Below are 20,210 nucleotides of genomic sequence, written 5' to 3'. Positions count from 1 at the left end.
ACTCAAGTGAGAATGAGCCTCTCGGATTAAAAATCTAATAAAATATGACAAAGCATTCTTTGACATAGGCAATGAAGGCTTCTTAACTGAGCACCACAAAGCCTCAGATCCACCTCGTAAGGATTTAGTCCGAGCTAAATAAAACTTCAGAGCTCTAACTGGACACAGCACTCTTTCAAGTTGCCTACGATCTCTGACAGGCAAGGTATATCAAATGACTTAGGCCAAGGACGAGAAGGCAGTTAATTTTTGGCCAAGAAAAACCAAGCTGAAGTGAACACGTGGCTTTATCTGTAGAAAAGCAGATGTTCCTACTGAAGGCATGGATCTCACTGACCCTTTTAGCCGAAGCCAAGGACACTAAGAAAAGCGTCTTGAGGGTGAGATCCTTCAGGGAGGCTGAATGTAATGGCTCAAACCTGTCGGACATTAGGAACCTTAGGACCACGTCTAAGTTCCATCCAGGAGTTGCCATACGACACTCCTTAGAGGTCTCGAAGGACTTAAGGAGATCTTGTAGATCTTGATTATTAGACAGATCTAAGCCTCTATGTCTGAACACAGACGCCAACATGCTCCTGTAGCCCTTAATAGTGGGCGCTGAGAGGGAGCGAACATTTCTCAGATGTAGGAGAAAGTCTGCAATTTGGGCTACAGAGGTACTGGAAGAGGAAATGGATGATGACTTGCACCAGTCTCTAAAGACTTCCCACTTCGACTGATAGACCTTGATGGTAGATGCTCCCCTAGCTCTCGCAATCGCTCTGGCTGCCCCCTTCGAAAATCCTCTAGCTCTTGAGAGTCTATCGATAGTATGAAGGCAGTCAGACGAAGCGCGGGGAGGCTTTGATGAAGACTCCTTACGTGGCTGCCGTAAGAGATCCATCCTTAAAGGTAGACTCCTTGGAACATCTACCAGCCATTGAAGTACCTCTGTTACTCACTCTCTCGCGGGCCAGAGTGGAGCAACCAATGTCAACCTGGTCCCTTCGTGAGAGGTGAACTTCTGCAGCACCTTGTCTAGGATCTTGAAAGGTGGAAAGGGATAAACGTCCAGGTGAGACCAGTCCAGCAGGAAAGCGTCTATGTGAGCTGCCTCTGGATCTGGAACTGGAAAGCAGTAAGTCGAGAGCCTCTTTGTCAGAGAGAGTAGCAAAAAGATCTATGGTGGGTAGACCCCATGTCATCCATAGCTTCTTGCACACAGTCTTATGCAACGTCCACTCCATGGAGAAGACTTGTCCTCTTCTCCTGAGGCCGTCCGCCAAGACATTCATTTCTGCACAAATCTCGCCAAAGGAGAGATGTTACTGCCTTAAAAGGAGTTCCTTCTGCTCCGTGGATCAAAGAACCAAGCCTTCCAGACTGTCCAGTGGAGCTCCCTAACCCAAATCCGCTGCATCTGAAAACAACACATGGTTTGGGTTCTTGATCGCAAGAGAAAGACCTTCTCGAAGTCTGATGTTGCTGTCCCACCAAGTCAGACATGTCTAGACTGGGTTGGAGATTGGGAAAGAGATACTCACTAAGCCCTTCTCCTTGTTCCAATGTTTAGGTGAAATAGGAAAGGGCATAGGTTGAGTCTCCCCACAGAGATAAACTACTCCAGCGATGAAAGAGTTCCCACGAGGCTAGTTCAAACTCTTACAGAGCAACTGTTTTTCTCTTGCAAGTGAAGGACTTTTAACAGAGCTTGTTCCATTCTTACGGGAGACGAAAAGGGTCGAAAAATCAGACACTGTATCTCCATTCCCCCAAAAAAAGAATAGTCTGGGATGGGATACTGTAAGTTACGACTTCTCTACGTTGACTATGAGCCCTAGCTCCTTGGTTAGGTCTAATGTCCATTAGAGGCTCTCCAGACAGCGATATAATGACGAACGCCCTGATTTGCCAGTCGTCAAAATAAAGGGAGGCTCTGAATCCTCAAAAAATGTAGAAAGCTTGCTACATTTTGCAAGGGCCTTGTAAAAACAAGAGGAGCAGGAATGAGGTCGGAGTACAGTGCTCGACAGTGGTACATTACTTTCCCGTCCACAAACCTCAGATGTAGTTGAAAGTTTGGATGAATCGAGATGTGGAAGTGTGCATCCTGAAGGTCGAGAGAGACCATCCAGTCGCCTTCCCTTAATGCTGTCAAGACAGCTTGGTATACTTCATCGTGAAGTTTGTCTTGACAATGAACACATTGAGCGCACTTGCATCTTACGTACTCCTGCAGTGAACGTGGCTGCCAGATCATTGGAGCCATCCCTGATAGTCTTGTTCCTGCAGAGAACGTGGCTGTCAGATCATTGGAGCCATACCTGATAGCCTTGTTTATGCATGACATAAATGTACAGCAAAACTTCAAACGCTCGAAAAACTCCTAACAGGAGATGGTCTAGCTCTGAAGCCGACCATAAAATCTTGGAGCGTCTCATGGCCAGGCGCCAGGGAGAGTCTATGAGGCTTGAGAAGTCTATCTGGGCAGAGGCAGGAACTCCCAAGCCGAGAACTTCTCCCGTGTCATACCAGACGCTCGCTCTATAAGCCAGTTTAAAAGGAGGGAAAGCAAAGGCTGTCTCCCCCAAACTCCTCCTGGTGATCAACCAGTCGCCTAGCAAACGTAAAGCTCTCTTAGAAGAGCGAGAGAGCACTAGCTTAGAAAACAACGGCTTCGAAGTAGCTAGGCCTAGTGTAAACTCTGACGTTTAGGCGAACGAGGAGCAGCAGTTACAAAATGATCCGGACAAAGATCCTTAAAAATCAGCATGATTTATTTAAAGTCCATAGAGGGCTGAGCAGATTTAGGCTCCTCTCCGTCTGACAGAGTCCCAAAGGGAATATCAGTAGGAGGGGGATCAGCAACTTCCTCATCTGAAGGAACCTCGTCCGACAACTGCCGAGCCTCAAGCAAGGGAGAGACCTGCCGTGGTGGCAATGCTTGACAAGCAGAGTCCACACGCAAAGGAGCATCAGTAGCAGTCAAGGACGCTACGTCATGTAACTGCTTAAAGGACTGACCAGCAACAACAACAGGTGCGGGAGGACGCTCGACGTCAAGTCGAGACTGCCTTGACTGCCTAGATAGAGCAGTTAAAACAACTCTTGACTGCGGTGCTTGACGTTCAACGTCAAAACAAGGCAACTGTAGCTGGTTGGCGAGCGTCCTGAACGTCAACACGAGACTGCGGCAGCGGCTGAACGTCAACACGAGGCTGCGGCAGCGGCTGAAAGTCAACACGGGACTGCAGCGAGTAAGGATCCAAGTCACGTGACTGACGTGACAAACTACCGACATCACGTTTCATAACGTCAAACGGACGAGTAAATGCTCATTTGGGCGGCTGACGGCCAGAGTCTCGTTTAGTGTAACGGCGACTCGAAAGCGAAGGTTCATCGTGAACCTGCTCAACGTCATACTTCTCCATAAGGGAGGCGAGCTTAGTCTGCATGTCCTGCAGGACAACCCATTTAGGATCAACAGGAGTCGGGACGGGCCAAGACGACGGTAACGTCTGTGTTGGCAAAACATTGCCTTTACCGCGACCCTCGGACCCCGTGTTACGCTTGCGTTTAAAAGGCGAATCGTCTTCCGACGACTGCAAAGGGTCAGAGCTGTCCCCATGGCTACAGCCAGGACGCTGGACCTGTCCTGAATGGACTGACTTCCGCTTTAAGGGTCTAGAAACTTTACTCCAAGATTTCTTTTGCGAGAAGCCTTCGGATGACGAGGAGAAAAACAGCCTCGCTCGTCTTATGGTAGGGGCGATCTTGCTAGACACGCCCGATACCATAGAGGGAACGTTTGTTCGTTGGTTAAAGCCTCTCGTCCCCATAAGTCCTACGACATTACTTCTCCCTGGTAGCATGGGAGCCTGAAAGAGGTATCGGACTAGGTGAACGACAAGCACGAACAGACGAACCCTCGGTCGCAACACTAAAAAACACTTTGCGCAATTATCACTTTATCACTACGATTTTCTGTTTTTGCACTTACTTCACTGAAATCGAATTTTTCAATAATTTCACATTAGGCATGAATAAAACTCATTTCTACCTGAAGCACGCAATTCTCCCCTACATCAAAAGGTTATAATTGCGAAATAAGTCGTATAATGTAAGCACATTAATACAAGCAAAAAAACAGTAAACATATATATCGAATAAAACGGAAATATATAAAGTTAAAAAGATCAGTGACTGGGGAGGAGACTAAACACTAGTTCATTAAAAACTACGTTTTCAATCTCTCATCGTACAGTGCCTTGGGACAAGAATAAAAAACTAAAAACGTTTTATCCTTTCTACCCGTAAAGAGACTTGGGACGAGAGTAAAAAACTGACTCGAGAACAACGTTACTCGCTTGGGACGAGAATAAGATCGAGGTGCCTCACACTGAGGGACCTGGGGGAACCCAAACAAAAAATAAGGCAATAAGGCTCTCTCCGTTTCTCTCTCTCTCTCTCTTGATTTCACACAGAAGAGAAAAGCCCACTCAACCTTCGTCAATAAACAGGTTATTTGACCAAAGGAAAAAACTGAAAGGACTAAGAAATTGAAAATTAACAAGTTCCTTTAAAATAGTATTTAAAACATTTCAGTTTGAAAGAAGAATGAACAGAACGTCAAAATCGATTTACTCTTTCTGCAAAGTGAAACCGTGGTTCTCTCTTTCTCTATCGTAACGATAGAGCGCCAACTGCGTAGCATAAATAAACCAAACGTTAGTTCATCTTTGAAACAGCACGAAGACTATTCAAAGAAAATCTTTCATAAAATATCTAATAAAAAATATTCATTTAATAACTCTTACAGAGCAAATGATTTAAACTTAACGAAAATAAAAGTTGAATGGGCTCAACGTTGTTTAACTTCGGTTTCCAAGTTAGGACCGCCTACTCTCGGACTAGGGGAGGAATAGGTAAGGCCGCATATAAACAAAACATTAAAATTTATCTTGATGTTTAGTATAAATGGAAAGCTAATCGAAGAGGCCTAATAAATGCGGGTGAGATATAAAATATATAGAGGAAAATCTATAATTAACAACAATAATTTATAACGTGATAAGATAATTGCTAAAAGCCTAAAACACACTTCCGTACACTAAGGGAAGGGTCGGCCATTTTTACTCTATGGAAAAAAACCAGAGATAAAAGAGCAAGGGCAAAACACTTTTACTCTCCTTTCAAAAGCATTTCTTTTGAGGATAGTATTGAATAATCCAACACGGCGAAAGCAATAAAACCAAAACCAAGTACTTCACCAATTCGGTAGAAAACTCGAGGTCATAATAGCGAGTGGAATCGACTTGTCGATGAAACCGACAGAGAAGAACTGGAGCTGTTTACATGTATATGCGGTATCTGGCCGATAGTTGGCGCTGGTGGGCACACCCGCTACCTTCATGGCGATCGCTCGCGAGTTTTTGAATTCTGTCGAGCCGTCGGAGACGTCAGCTATTATATATTCACCGGCTAAGTTTAATATTTAAAAATACAAACTATTTTGAAATTTGTCATTTGTTCCGACACTACATAGAAACCATTACGCTCTTTATAGCGGAGACTCACTCCATGGTGGGTTAAAGTCCAAAAACCAACTGGCTGGTGGCTGACCCGAGGTGTATACTCTTTGCTTCATACAAGCTGTTTAGAGGGTGCCCTGACATTTTTTCTACATTTTCCATCTCTATTTGTTACTTTAATGTTGTGTTGACTGCTAATCATTCACAAAACGCTCAATTTTCATCAAACACATGATGTTTCACGACGAAGGTCTAAGAGTGGACAAGAGCCGACTAAAGTTAAGGTCCTTTTGGGGCCAGGTAAGCATAGAGCTCCTTCAATACAGTCATCATCACACTTGAATCTTGTGTTTGGGTTCCTTGCAAAATAATAATGACAAGTCCTTGCAATACACCTTGAGAGACTGACAATTCCATTTCGATGAAACTGATTACAGCGATGTATACTTATTTCTTGATCTTGTTTGAAGAAACCTGAAGCAGACGAAAAAGTTAAAGGTAACGAGCAATGCAAAAGACTGGGACTTACTACATGAATAATAGTTAACATAAGGTATGTCTAATGCATGATTTGCATACCGATCTGTCTCCTTAGTTTGGTAAATGAAAATTAGTAAAGTAATGCATTAGACGTACACATGTGCGAAACTGTACTTCACATCGTACGTCTAAGACCAAATACTGCATTCAGTTTATATATTATTAGAATACTAAAGGGAACTAAAGTTTAATCCAAAAAGATGAATACACAAAATCAATATCAGGGTTCAAGGAAACAAGTATAAGAGATGTAAACTGACTAGGTTCAATACTGTAAATCCTAAACAGAATGAATGGGAAATATCTTCAATACAACAGACACCAGCCACAAAAACACTTACCAATAAAAGTATTTAAAAGTGGTTATGACATCCCTGAAATAGGCAGGGAAGGTTTGTATTCATACTGCTGATGCCAACGCTCACATCTGAGGGAGAGAAAACTTTTAATGTAACTCAAACTACTGTATCTAAAGGCCGGTTTACAGGGGATACTTTATTACCATCAGCAAACTATCCCCGTGCAAAGGCAAAGTGTCCTCGTGCAAACGCTTACTATCCTGGAAAGTTTACTTGCCACTAGTTACTGGCGCCAGTGAACTATCCCCAAGTAAATTGGCCTTAAGCACCATTACCATAATTATCATCATCATTAGGACAAAATATCAATTAAGTGGAAGGTCTTCAACTTCCAAATCTTTGGAGATACACACACACACAAGTCCAACTGATTTGGTAAATCTTGGATATTGTATCAAAATTTCACAATGAAATACTGTGATAAAACATGACAAATTCGGAGATAATTTGTATTTTTCCTAACCATACAAACCTTAGCTATTTACATGGGGTATTACTTTTGGCGTAGCTGAAATGATGAGCCATTAGATTTTTAATGAGGGTTAACTACTCTTTTGCTAGCTAGCAAGTGGGTAGAGGAGAGGTAGCTAGCTTCCCCCCCCCCTCACACACTGATGAACTGATTCACTTCGCTTAGAGGTAGGACTTGACTTGGGGGACAGGGCTGGCACGCAAATATGTGTAAATAGCTGAGGTTTGTATGGTTAGGAAAAATACAAATTATCTCCGAATTTGTGATTTGTTCCGTAACCGAAATACAAACCACGCTATTTACATGGGGTGACTTACCCCTTAGGAAGGGTGGAAAGTCCCAGCCTTACTGGCTTTGGCTTTGCCCGGGGACTCAGAATCCGAGTGCGCAGCACTTCGAGAAAAAGAGTCCCTGCACCTAACGCGCAGCCTACATAAGCTTGTGTGTGGAGGGATGAAGTGTGACTTGTCCTAGGGAGTTGACCTGAAATCCCCTAGACGGAATTCTAGGCTAGGACGTTCCCAATACCACCTCGTCAGGGTATGGGGGACGTGACAGTATTACCTTAATACTAGGAACACAAGGAAGCATGGTTTACCTGCAGAGGTTTGAGGTCAGCTATGCACAGAACCCAGGATGCTGCTTTCCCCAAGAGAGGGGATGATGAAGAAAGAAGTAAGGGCCAGACAAACTTCTTTCATTCATGCAGACTAAAACCGGGTAACAATGCCCTCAACCTTCTGCTACCTGTCCATTAAGGAGCCTGAGGTTTAGACCAGCTGTTGTGTAGCCACCACAGGACCGATAGAAAACGTATTGAAGCTCCTGTGGGTCACGTCCTGCAGGTAGTGGGGCTGTGAAGGTCGTTTGACGCCTCCAGACTCCAGCTTGTAGCACCTGCGTAACAGAGTAGTTACTCTTGAAGGCCAGGGACGTTGCGATGCCTCTGGCGTCGCGTGCCCTAAGGCGACGTAACGGAGTAGGGTCTGGATTCAGGGCGTGATAGACGACCCTACGAATCCAGGCTGAAAAGGTATTCTTGGTGACCCTCCTCTCCGTCCTTCCTGTGCTCCCAAACAGGGCTTGCACGTGAGGACGAACTCCAGCTGTTCTTAAGATAACACCTCCGACTCCTTACTGGGCATAGTAGGAGAATGTCTGGGTCATATGTTACAGAACGGAGAATCGAAATCTTGAAGGAGTCGAACCGAGGGTCCGGGCTCCAAGATTTTGAGACTAGTGACCAGCTCAGGGACGATCCTGAACGATACCTCCCCCTCTCCTCTTGAATGGGTGACGACGTACGAGAGACCATGAAGTTCGCTGGCACGCTTGGCCGAGGCCAGAGCGAGCAGGAGCACCGTCATCCAAGTCAGGTGACGATCAGAAGACTGGCGTAATGGTTTGCAAGGAGACTCTTGAGAGCCCTGGGGGCCCAAACCATGTTCCCATGGAGGAGGTCTCACTTCTGACTGGGGGCAGGTAAGTTCGTAGCTTCGAATGAGCGAAGAAAGAACCAGCAAGGAGGGAATGTCTATTCCTTCAGCCTGCAGGCCAGGCTAAGGCTGAGCGATAGGTTTTCACCGCCGAGAGCGAAAGGCGCATTCCCTCCCGCAGGTATACAATAGTTCCGCTATTGCTGGAATAGTGGCATCAAGGGGAGAGATACCTCTCCCACGACACCAACCACAGAAGACTCTCCACTTGGCCCGGTAGAGCCCTGCGGATGACTTTAGCAGGTGTCGAGACATCCGCTCCGCAACTTGTTGCGGAACTCCTCTCCTGAGAGGGAATGCTGGATAGTCTCCAGGCATGAAGCCGAAGCGATGCTACGGCTCTGTGGCAGATGTTGCAGTGCGGCAAACGAAAAACTAGATGGTTAACTGTGAAAATAAAATAAATAATTAGTTAACATTCATTCCCCGGGGGAACTCCAAAGAGGAACCCCGAGGGAAAAGAACATGACAAATTCGGAGATAATTTGTATTTTTCCTAACCATACAAACCTTAGCTATTTACATTGGGTTTACCTTTCGGCGTAGCTGAAATGGCGAGCCATTAGAATTTAACAAAGGTGTATTACCCCCGCGCTAGTTAGCAGGGGGGTAGGGGAGTGGTAGCTAGCTACCCCTCCCCCCCTCACACACCGGTGAACTGCTTCACTTCACTTAGAGGTAGGACTTGTCTTGGGGGACAGGGCTGGCGGGCAAATTTGTGTAAATAGCTAAGGTTTGTATGGTTAGGAAAGATACAAATTATCCCCGAATTTGTGATTTGTTCCGTAACCGAAATACAAACCACGCTATTTACCTTGGGTGACTTACCCCTTAGGAAGGGTGGAAAGTCCCCAGCCTTACTGGCTTTGGCTTTACCCGGGGACTCAGAATCCGAGTGAGTCGCACTCGAGAAAAGGAGTCCCTGCACCTCACAAGTTCCTTGTTAAGCAAGGAAACGTGTGGCCTACATAAGCTTGTGTGTGAAGGAAGAAGTGTGACCCGTCCTAGGCAGTTGACCTGGAGTTCCAGAAGGAACTCTGGGTTAGGAAGTTCCCAATACCACCTCGTCAGGGTATGGGGGACGCGACAGTATTGACTCAATACTCGGAACACAAGGAGGCATGGTTTACCTGCAGAGGTTTGAGGTCAGCTATGCAGAGACCAGGATGCTGCTTCCCCAGTAGAGGGGACGATGAAGAAAGAAGTAAGGGCCAGACATACTTCTTTCGTTCATGCAGGCTAAAACCTGATAACAATGCCCTTAACCTTCTGCTACCTGTCCAAAAAGGAGCCTGAGGTTAGACCAGCTGTTGTGTAGCCACCACAGAGCGATAGAAACGTATCGATACTCCTGTGGGTCACGCCCTGCAGGAAGCGGGCTGCGAAGGTCATTAGACGCTTCCAGACTCCAGCTTGTAACACCTGCGTCACAGAGTAGTATTACTCGAAGGCGAGGGATGTTGCGATGTATCCGACATCGTGCTGTAGGGCAACGTGACGGGGGAGGGTCTGGATTCAGGTCGAGATGAATGTCCTTGAGTCCGAGCTGAAGAGGTATACTGGTGACTCTCCCGTGTCCTTCCTGTGCTCCCAACCCGGCTGCACGTGAGGACAAACTGCAGCTGTTCCCAAAGATAACCCCTCGATTCCTTTACTGGCAAGAAGGAGAAGGTTTGGGTCATCTGATACAGAATGGTGACTCGAAATCTTGAAGGAGTTGGACCGAAGGGCCGGGACCCCAATATTCTGAGTGTAGCAAACAACTCAGGAGCGAACCTGAATGTTGCCTTCCCCTATTCCTTAGAAAGGGCGGAGTCGTACGAGACCAAGAAGATTGCTTACACACTGGCCGAGGCCAGAGTGAGCAGGAGCACCGTCCCCCAAGACGGAATACGATTAGAGGCCTGACGTAATGGTTCTTGAGAAGATCTCTTAAGGGACTAAAAAGTCCGAACCATGCTCTAAGAAGGAGGTCTCACTCCGACTGGGGGCAGGGACGTTCCCAGCTTCGCATGAGTGAAGAAAGGTCCAGCGGGAAGGAAAAAGTCTATTCCTTTCAGCCTGAAGGCCAGGGAAAGGCTGAGCGACAGGCTTCACTGCCGAGAGCGGAAAGGAGTTTCCTCCCGCCGAAAAGCAATAACTCCGATATTGCTGGAGAAGAGGCCTCAAGGGAAGAGGTATCTCTCCCACGACACCAACCACAGAAGACTCTCCACTTCGCCTGGTAGACCCCTGCGGATGACTATCGCAGGTGACGCAACCTCCGCTCCGCGAATGTAGCGGGTTGTCTCTTCTCGAGGAGGCGGCGTAGTGTCTCCAGGCGTGAAGCCGAAGCGATGCCAAGGCTCGTGAAAGATGTTGTACAGTGATCCCTCGCTACTTCGCGGTTCGACTATCGCGGATTTTTTTCATAACGCATGTATATACATATATCGCGGATTTTCCGGAAATATCGAAAATACCGCGATGTGACCGATGGTGCGAGATTGGAGAAAGTAAGAAAAATTGAATCATGATTGATTTTCAATATAAATGAAACTTTGAGGAGCAACAAAGATATCATTTGTTAGAGATAGAGAGAGATAAGGAATGGGAGGTAGTGAAAAGTAGCCCACAGAGAGAGAGAGAGGTAGAGGTAGAGGTAGAGGTAGAGAGAGAGAGAGAGAGAGAGAGAGAGAGAGAGAGAGAGAGAGAGAGAGAGAGAGAGAGAGAGAGAGAGATAGGTAGAGAGAGAGAGAGGTAGAGAGTGAGAGATGGAGGGGGGTTTAAATGTAATAAACAAAAAAATTTGATAAGTTATAACACATTGGTGCTTATGTAATATCAACTGTATACTGTAGACGGTTTGAATAAGTTAAGAAATGGTATAAACGATACTTTGTTAGTGTATTCGTACACTCTCAAGAGCGGCAGCTACAGTAGATGTCAGCTGATCTAATCACAGCCAAAAGTAAAACAAAAAGAAGTCAACAATACTTGATTTTTAAAACACACCCGAAATTTAAAAACAAAAGTACAGGCTTTCTTAATGTGCAATTAACTATTTAAAGAGTAGCAATTTTCTAGAATAAAATGATGTTTCCCAAAAAATAGTGGTTTGCTGATGAAATCGGATGCCGTATTTTTAGCAACGATTGAAATGGATGTAAACTCGGCATAATTTTTTCGTTTCGTATTTAATTGACACTAAGAAAACTAATTTTAGTTCCTTCATCTATATGTAAGTATTGTATAACACGAAGAGAGAGAGAGAGAGAGAGAGAGAGAGAGAGAGAGAGAGAGAGAGAGAGAGAGAGAGAGAGAGAGAGAGAGAGAATGAATCAGCTGTTGTAATCGAATGCCGTGTTTTTGTTTCGTGACAATTTCATCGCCACGACTATAACAACAACATACTGTACTGAACTTTACAGTATTATACAGACTACTGTAATATGATAAAGTAAAATATTTGTAATAACCTATTTTATATGAAATGGGGCTATTTTTTTGTTTAGAATTTACATTTACGTACGTAAAACAACTCTCTCTTTCTCTTTCTCTCTCTCTCTCTCATAAATTGTTTTCCTGCTTTACTTCGTATGTACTGTATGATTTTATATAGATACGGTAAATAATATTTGTAATAACATATTTTCTAAAAGCTTTTACTGTAATATCATTATTTATCACTTTCATCATGCGCGTTAAATGCCTTCGTTTGTTTATTACGATCGAAGATGGAGCGTACTTTATGACGCCGCCTGAAACAAAAACATTTCATTTGGAAGTCCTAAGAAAAATTAAGTAAAACATTGGTAATAACAAAATCAACATACTGTATAACCAATATAATCGATGCAAAAACTAACCTATACACAGATGTGTACACTAAATGCGTTTGTTTCTTCATTATGATCAAAGATAAACGTAAGCAAAACATTGGTTGCCATTTTTTATCGTGCTTTTTGGCGTGTTTAGGAAACGCATGATAAAAAATCGCCTTTAATATTTGTGCCTGTTTTAGTTTAGGGTACTGTAGTACATGCATTAAGTGTTCTGTACATTAAAGGGTAGTTTGTTAACAGTACTACGTACAAGGGAAGGTTTTAAAAGTCTGAATATACATGTTAAATAAATACGTAAATATGGTGTCACTACTTCGCGGATTTTCACCTATCGCGGTCGGGTCTGGAACCTATCTACCGCGATAAACGAGGGCTCACTGTACGTCAGTTTCCTTAAGATATTAACAGCCAATATATCCATGTCACAGTCGATTCGCTAAATAATCACCAACTTTACCAATCATATAAAGAGAAAGAAGGATTACACAAGACATGACTAAAACAAAGGATGCTTGTCAATTGCTGTAGAAGAAATCCTTGCCTGTCATGAAAAAGGGTGTACGTACAGAAGTCCCATTCATAAGAATTAGGTGTGTCCCAAGAAGTCCCCTTCTTCAAATGACAAATGTACATCGATGTCTCACTGGAGTATATAATACAGGAGAGGGGGTTCCCAGCCCCCTCGTCCCGTCCCTTTTAGTCGCCTCTTACGACACGCAGGGATACGTTGGCGCTATTCTAATTGTTTTTATGCCCCCGTGGCCACAGGGGACTGGGAATGTACTCCTTGATAATCATAACAATAGCTTGCTATTGTCTTACTGATGCTACTATCAAAAAAGGGATTTTGACGTAGGAAAAATCTATTTCTGGGCGAGGGACCTGTGCCGCCCAGTGAATAAGCTCCTATTAGCACTTATTCTTAGGTAATTTACTGCTAAATATACCAGAGAAAAAATGTAAAGGAGTGCTAGGTTAACTAGCTCGCTCACCTATTGGTGTCGGTATGGAATTGGGCGTATAATCCAGAGGTCCCGCACCATTTAGATTCATCCACGACAAAGACCCCAATAGAGGAGAGCCGTTCAACCTCACTCGGCACCACCAACTCTGCATCCGCTCAGAACCCAACTCCTTAGCACCCAAAGTTTGGGGACTCCAAGGGAGAGGAGCTGGGAGGGTTCACTGGGCGGCACAGGTCCCTCGCCCAGAAATAGATTTTTCCTACGTCAAAATCCCTTTTCTGGGCTTGAACCTGTGCCGGCCAGTGAATATATACAAGAGAAATGTCACCAAACTTGAAAAATAAAGGAAAAAACATAAACATAAGGGAAACACAAGTTACTTTAATCAGAGATGAGTGCCAAAAACAGCTATAAGGGTACCTTAAAAAGAACATAAATCCACTTGGTAGAACAATTGACAAAAAAGGTAAGGTATAATAATGCCGTGAGTGATGATATATACAGATACTCAGGAGTCAAAAAATTTACAAATATAGTAATAGTAATCAGGTGCGAAACCAACGAATACAAATAGGGTATAAATGAGGCAGGTAAGGGGGAGAGATAAAATGACAAGAAATTAACATGTGAGTTACCTGGGGGTAACTACGCTCCCTGCAGCTACTGTAGGAAATTTAAGGGCTTCCAAATGTTTAAGATAGTGTTTCTTGAACACTGACGGTGACTTCCACCCTGTATACCTAGAAAGATCCGTAAAATTCATGTGGTGAAAAAAGTTCACCGAAGTAGCAACTGCTCTAATATCATGTGCAAGAGGAAAAGAGTCAGGGCTAGCTTGTTTAATAAAATACAAAATTTGTTGCCTGATCCCTTTAATGGTAATGGTACCGCCTTGTTCTCTAACGAATAGAGGCCCGGAGGAGTTAGAGGAGGTCCGGGATAAATAAGACTTAAGAGTAGTAACAGGGCACAGAGACGGATCTTGCGTGAGGGGAACAATTTTCCAGGAGGACCATCTGTTCTGAGGGTCTTCGTTCTTAGCTAAAAAGAATTTGTTAGGTGAAAGAAGGACCTCTCCCGAAGGAAGGAACTCAATATGACCCGGGTCTCTTGACAAAGCTGCCAGTTCAGAAATTCTTGCCCCGGAAGCCAAACTCACAAGGAAAAGTGTTTTCCTGAGAAGGGGAATATAATCACAAGAACTGTTAATGGTATCAGAAGCCAATTTGAGCACATCATTAAGGAACCAGGTAACCGGGGTAGGACGAGTAACCGGTTTCAGTCTGGCACAGGCTTTCGGAATTGAAGCTAACAAAGAGTCGGTTAAGTCTATGTTAAAACCCACTAGGAAGATCTTTTTCAAAGCAGATTTAATAGTGGTGATAGTATTGGCTGCCAGACCTGATTCTAATAAAGTTCTAAAGAAAGTGACTGTAAGGTTCAAGTTCATACAGTGTACGTCTGAGTCTATCAGAAATTTAGCCAACTTTTTAACCGCAGAATCATATTGGCGGATGGTGGAATCCCGTTTATCTGATTCTAAGAACAGGGTGTTTTGAGGATCGATATTGGCACCATGCATGGCCGCAAACTTCATGAAGTCCATAAAGTTAGGGCGCTCTGAATGTTTGAGAAAGCGTACACAACGCGTGTTTGTACTATCTGAGACAGAACCGGATTGGGTATCGGGTGAGGATGTAGTCTCAACTCTCGCAGGAGAGGGTACCAATTGCTCTTGGGCCAGTTGGGTGCGACCAAGGCTACTCGTCCCTTGAAGGATCTCAGTTTGTCTAGGACTTTCAGTAAAAGATTCACCGGGGGAAAGAGATAAATCCTTTCCCAGATGTCCCAATTCTGTGACATGGCGTCTGTGGCGTAGGCCTGAGGGTCTAGATTGGGAGCCACATATATTCTCAATTTGTGGTTGGACTCCATGACGAAGAGGTCCACTTGGAGACCCGGAACCCGAGAGAGAATCCACCGGAATGACTTTAGATCGAGTGACCATTCCGATTCTAGAGGGGAGGTCCGGGACAAGGCGTCTGCAACTACGTTCCGGACTCCCGCCAGGTGGACAGCTGAAAGATGCCAACGGTTCGAGGCTGCTAGGGAGAATATGGCTACTAGAACATGGTTCAGAGGCCCTGATTTTGATCCGCCTCTGTTGAGGCAGCGGACCACCACTTCGCTGTCGAGAACCAGACGAAGGTGTTGTCTCTTGGATGGAGCGAGACGTTTCAGGGTTAGTAGAACTGCCATGGCCTCCAGCACATTGATGTGAAATTGGCGGAATAAGGGAGACCAAAGACCTTGAACTTTCCTGAGCTGAGAATAGCCTCCCCAACCTGATAGGGATGCGTCCGTGTGAATGATTAACTTCGGAGGCGGAAATCGAAGGGGAACTGACTTTGACAGATTGTTGGCCTTTGTCCAAGGTAGAAGTCTTTCCCAGAGAATGGGAGGAAGGCGGACTTTCCTGTCCCGGAGCTTCCGGTTCGCCCTCGAACGCCAGACACGATTGATATCTTTCAATTTTGCTTTCAGAAGTAGATCCGTCACTGAAGCAAATTGAAGGGACCCTAGGATCCTCTCTTGGAGTCGTCTGGAACTCACTTTGTCTTTGAGAAAGCGTTTGGTGTTCATTGCAATCTCTAACCTCTTGGGTTTGGGAAGACACAGAGTGTGAGATATAAGATCCCATTGCAGGCCGAGCCATTGGAACTTTGATTTCGGAAGAAGACGGGACTTCTTGAAGTTGATCTGGAAGCCTAGAGATTGAAGGTATTGGATGACTTTGTGAGTGGCTTTTAGGCAATTTTGGGAGGTGTCTGACCAAATGAGCCAGTCGTCCAGGTAGGCTACTACTTGAATCCCTTGATTTCTGAGTTCCTGAACAGCAACTTCTGCTAACTTTGTGAAGATCCTTGGGGCGATGTTGAGCCCGAAAGGCATCACCTTGAAGGAGTAATTTTTGTTTCCTAGGCGGAAGCCTAGATACGGACGGAAGTGTCTCGCTATCGGAACGTGATAATAGGCGTCTGTAAGATCGATAGAGGTGGTGACGGCCCCACGGGGAAGTAAGGTCCGCACCTGCGAGACGGTAAGCATTCGAAACTTGTCGCATTGAATGGACAAGTTGAGAAGGGATAGGTCTAGAATCACTCTTCTCTTGTCCGAATCCTTCTTCGGGACACTGAACAGCCGACCCTGAAACTTCAGGTGTTTCGTTTCTTGTATGGCGTTCTTTTGTAACAGGTCCTGGACAAATTCGACTAGGTCCGGAGTGGAATGCTGATGAAATCTGTTCGGTGGAGGAGGTCCTTGAATCCAACTCCACCCCAGTCCCTTGGAGATGATACTGAAAGCCCAGGGACTGAACCTCCATTTGTTGCGGAAGGCATAAAGCCTCCCCCCTACCCGCTGCACCTCAGTATTGGCTTGAGGAGTTGCCTCCACGTCCGCCTCGGAAGTTCTTTCCCTTGCGAAAGAATCTACCTCTACCTCTGTTCTGGTATGAACCACGGTGGTAGCCTCTACCTCTGTTATAACCCTGGGAAGAGCCTTGAGCCTCATAAGATTGGTTAAAGGCTGGAGAGGTGGTGGAGGCACCGGGAAGCTGGCTCTTAGGGAGCAGAACGGTGACGTAGTCGTCCGAGGAAGGAGCCTGAGAGGTGGAAGGCTGTGCAGGAACAGCAGGAGATGGAGGGAGAGGCTGCCGGAAAACGGACGAGCTACTTTGCTGTTGCCGGAACTGAGTGGAGGTATACGGGCGGAGCTTCTTCCTACCCCGGGCTTGGTAACTTGCGGGATCATATTTCCGCTTAGGAGTCAAACCCCAACGGGCTTTAAGGCTCTGATTAACTCTAGTAGCCTCTGTCAAGACTTCCTCCACAAGATCCTCAGGGAAAAGATTTGGACCCCAACAAGAGGACCGGATAAGTTTATTCGGTTCGTGCCTAATAGTCGCCTCAGCCAGGACGTGTTTGCGGCACCTACGTTTAGCAAGAGCAAAGTCATATAAGTCAAAATATAACGACTGCAAAGTAGCCTTATTGAGAGACTTAAAGATACTCTCAGTATCATAAGTTAAGGCTATCGACTCCGTAGAAGTGGCCAAGTTCAAGGTTCGACCAACACGTAGGCGGGAATCATACTCCTGTTTAATAAGGGATTCCGGGAGACGGGGAAGCCGTTCACTAAAAATTACTGACGCACAGTCCGCTGTCAGCTTGCCAGAAGTAAAGGTGGTATGGACATTGTCCCAACACTCATTATCTGAAGGAAGAAGGAGGGAGATCGGATCTACCTCTCGGATGGGAGGCAAGGGCTTCTCCTCCAGAGCGTATTGAAAAGCAAGCTCTGCAATCTTAGTGACGCATGGAGTCACGGTATTCTTGTCCATTAGGAACATTGTGAAAGAACTTTTATGAGGCGTCAACATGGTATTGGTGCAACCTATATCATTTAGAAACCTAGCCCAAACAGATTGGGCTTGTTCCTTTGGGAAAATGACGGTCTCTTTGGGGACCTTATCCAGCCGAACCAGAACTTCCTCGGTAAGCCTGGCATAACCATGAAATGGAAATGCGAGACCAGGAGGAAAGAATTCAAAATCCTCTAGTGGACAAGTACCAAGACCTTCCAACGTTAACATCCCGTCTGAGAACGGGGAATGAAGAGCCATGCGCCAAGGGTTATTCTTGGTAAACGGCGGAAGCTTAGAGGCATCCGGGATGAGAGAGCTTTGAACTCGCTCCGGAGCACCATGCTCTAATGCCCCAAGTCTCTGACCAATGTTAGAGAACATCGTGTCCATCTTGGCCTGCATTTCTGACACAATCTTAGATTGCATCTCCGACACAATGCGAAGCATGGCCGATTCGGAAAGGCCCGGGTTAGGAGCAGAAGTGGCGGATTGTACTCCCGGGTCGTGAGACTTAGAGGAGGAGCCGGAAGCCTTAGATGACGGGTTTGTATTCGATTTAGAACTATGGGAAGCCTTGTGGGGCTTACGAGCTTTTGGCAAAATTCTAGATTTAGACTTATCTTTGGGGGGAACCGGGTGTGATCGGTGAGACGAATCGCGGTCCCCAGAAAAACCATGGAAAGACGAGAGATCAGATGAAGAAGAAAGAGCGGGGCTGAGGATAGGAATCTCGGCGCCGGTAACACCTGCCTCACTTACCACCCTACCTGCATCCGGATCATCCAACAACATAGGTTCCACATCCAAGTTCAAGGAGGCAACATTGTCTTCCAGATCTCCGGGGGCATCCGACGGATCTTGATCCTGGTCGATGAATCCCGAAATAGTGGCATCAATGTCGGCAATGATGGGTGCCGCAACAGCTCTAGCCACAGCGGCTGAAGACTTGGCATTAGGGTAAATCATAGCACAGTAGTCTTCAGAGAGGACGTAAGGCTGCTTTGATTTCACGTTTCGGGCAAATCCCCCAACCCACACTTTCAGTGTGGCCCGAGCCGCAGTCTTCTGCTCCGGGGATGCCTGAAATAATAGTGGGAATTACAGAAAGGAAGATTCCCGGAGGTTATTCAAGACCATAGAAATCTTACTATATAGTGTATGTATACCAAATAAAGGTAAGAATAATTAGAAAAGACAACATAGCCAACGGGACTCACCGAATCAGATCCAAGGGTGGTGATGAGGTCAAAACAGACCATACAATTATCAGGGTGCCAGACTACGATGTCTTCCAGCTGAACTCCGCAGAGGGCGTGAGACCTACACATCGTATGGCCACAAGGCTGGTGAAGAACAGCCGCACAGGCCGTCGTCTGACAATGAACCATCTATAAAAAGAATAGTATATGAGAAACTGTAATTCTCTTAAGTAGGGGCGGGTCCGGAGGACCCGGGAATAAACATAAGTCTAACTTAAGACTAGAGCTTAACTGTAATACTCTTAAGTAGGGGCGGGTCTGGAGGACCCGGGCCTAAACATAAGTCTAACTTAAGACTAGAGTATAACTATCCATTCCGGTCGAGCCGGGATCATAAAGAAGGATGCAACAAAGAATTAACACACATGGTGTCTGACTACCCGGAGCAAGGTTAAGCCCCGGACCGGGATATAAAAGTACATCCATAAACTAATACATATAGGAACTCCGGGATAGTGATCTGTCATATATAATCATAGTAACTGTTATAAAATAAGGGGGGGCGGAACCGTAGATAGGAACCACCAACAGAACCCGGAGGGTTTCGTATAACATAATTAAAAGTGTGATAGGTGAATATAAAATAGGGTGCACCGGGATCCTACTCTGTTGACCGGTGGCCAACCAGTCTATACAGAGACGAAACCACCGGGACACCCGGAGAGAGGACAAAGTCCATAAACACTGAACTACCCCCTCTGAAAGAAGGGAAGGCAACGGTCCCCTAGGGGAGGGGGGAGAGAAGCCTAGCCACCAACCTAGCGAGAGGGGGAGCTTGGGGGAGGATCACGTGATACGGAGCAGCAGGGCTACCAACTGACGATCCCCAAACACTACCAAAACAGATCATACGGAGTAATAAGCACAAATATTCATTATAAAAGTAATAGCGTTGAAAAATATATAAATATACACATAAAAAATTAGGGCAAGGCATGCGAAATAATGAATAAATCCCGAAGGACAACAACCTGATGGCTAATATAATAAAAATTGCCGCCCAGTGACGAAGGTCGGCAAGCCATCTACGATACGTAATCTGGTATCGGCCCTAAATATGAACCACAAGGGTTCTAAACGCTAAATAATGAATATCCACTATAAAACATATAAAATTTTAAACTAATAATAAAAATAATACACTTAGTAACACCGCGAGTGAAACTAAAAGCTCTCAAAACAGGAGTACCAACCATAAGCGGAATCGAGCAAGACCGAGATGATCGAAGAGAATAAACTCTTATAACTTAAATATTAAACGATCTAGATTGCTCAAAACACAGCAAAACATAGCTTGGTACTTAACTTAGACGGTGTCTCCTGGGAAACCGATGTAGAAGCCATAATCCACGGAAA

The sequence above is a fragment of the Palaemon carinicauda genome, chromosome 30, assembly GCF_036898095.1.
Source record: "Palaemon carinicauda isolate YSFRI2023 chromosome 30, ASM3689809v2, whole genome shotgun sequence".
Lineage (NCBI taxonomy): Eukaryota > Metazoa > Arthropoda > Malacostraca > Decapoda > Palaemonidae > Palaemon > Palaemon carinicauda.
This window is presented reverse-complemented; position numbering follows the sequence as displayed.